Below are 1,868 nucleotides of genomic sequence, written 5' to 3'. Positions count from 1 at the left end.
CCCCACTGCCCCCCCCCATCACTCACTGCTGACTGGCCACCTTCTGCTGGCTGCGGAAGTTGAAGGACTTTCGGCTCTGCACCATCTTCCGGAACTGCTGCCGCACCTTGCGGAGCTCCGTCTCGGCCATCTGCTCGCGCGCCCTCTCTGAGGGCTCCCGAGGGCCCTTCCACTCCTTCCTCCTGTACTTCTTAGACTGTGAGACGCGGGGACCAAGGGTCAGGGGGCCGGGCAGGCCGCGTGGGGGGCGGGGGGCAGCCGGGCCCACCCTCCTCTGCCCGATGTCAGAAGCTGGGCCTCCCTCCCTGCCTCCCCTACGGTGGGCACAGGGAAGAGGCGTTCTGTGAGGGCCTGGGTTCGAGTCCAAGCGCTACCACTTGGTGAGTCTTTGAACATCACAATGCCTCCAGTCTATAAGATAACGCTCCGGGCGCGACTGGAGAGCAGAACGTGGGGACACTGTGCGGCCTGTCCCCAGGGCTGCCGCCACCTACCAGCATCATCGCTGGGAACTCGGGCTCTCCTTCCTCTCAGACACCGGACCCAGCAAGGCTGAAGCGGGACGCGCCTCCGTCCCCCTCTGTCCCTCTGTCCTAATATCCTGTCCACAGAGGCAAAAGGGGGAGACTTTTGGGGCCACGCTGTGGGTGGCCCGGTCCCAGGGCGTCACCCGCTTCCCAGCTGCACACGGCCCCTGGCTCTGCAGCAGATGGCGGGGTGCGGGAGGAGCCCCCACCCCCTCAAAGCCGGGAACTTGTTCCTCTTCCAAGTTATTCTCAGGACTTGGGCAGCTGGGCAGGCATGCCATTCGCCCTGCTGCTCCCGAGCTCCCAAGGAAAGAGGGTAAGATGGGGGGACACCCCCGGGGGGGGGAGACACGCGGCACCCGCACCCGCCAGCGGGAAGCATAGGTGTGCTCGGCGGGTGGGCACAGGATGGCGGAGGACAAGGCCCAAGGCGCCCGCAGAGCCCTGAATTTCCTGCGATAAGTCCCGCCTCTCAATCTGTCACTCAGGCCCGACCACACCCTACCCATTTCCTGATTGGAGCATAGGACTCTGGGTGAGCCAATCAGAATGCCAGTGTTCTGCCTAATCTGCACACGGTATTTTATTTTATCTCTCATTCAGTAGTGGGGCTCGAACTCAGGGCCTAGGCGCCATCCCTGAGCTTTTTCCTCTCAAGGCTGGTGCTCTACCACTTGAGCCACAGCTGCACTTCTGGCTTTTAGGTGGTTCATTGGAAATAAGAGTCTCACAGGCTTGTCCAGGCTGGCTTTGAACCTCGATCCTTAGATTCCTGAGTGGCTGGGATGCCAGGCCTGAGCCACCGGCGCCTGGCCTGATGGTATTCTTTATGGCACCTTCATCACACAGTTTGTTCATAGCGATTAAAAGCAACTTCCAGAATCGATGGCCTAATCACAATTCCTGAGCAGGCCAAGAGCACTGGCCGGGGACCTCTGACCCCCGTGCGGCCCCCAGTTCCTGGCCCATTAAAGGGCTGTACATCTCATGTAACGGAATGTGTCTGTGGAGGACACCTCTGCAGGCCGGGGGAATGCGGCCTGCGAGAATGGCAGCTCCTTCCCCTGGACTTCGGGCTCAGAAGTAATTATCCGGGACGGGAAACACCCCCTCCCCTGTCAACTCAACAGGATCCGCTGTCCTGTGGACAGGCGGGCTGCCTAGGGGTGGCTTCCTCTCCGAGCTTCTGCTTAATGACGGAACGGAGCTAAGTTCTCAGAGCAGCCCTGCGGGCGCAGAGACCCGCACTGGGCTTCCAACCCCGGGGTTAGGAGAAGACGATGGACACCGAGCCCGGGATCGCCCCGCTGCGCCTCTGCCCGCGCCCAGCAGAGGGCGCCG

The sequence above is a fragment of the Dipodomys ordii genome, unplaced genomic scaffold (assembly GCF_000151885.1).
Source record: "Dipodomys ordii isolate 6190 unplaced genomic scaffold, Dord_2.0 Scaffold1760, whole genome shotgun sequence".
Lineage (NCBI taxonomy): Eukaryota > Metazoa > Chordata > Mammalia > Rodentia > Heteromyidae > Dipodomys > Dipodomys ordii.
This window is presented reverse-complemented; position numbering follows the sequence as displayed.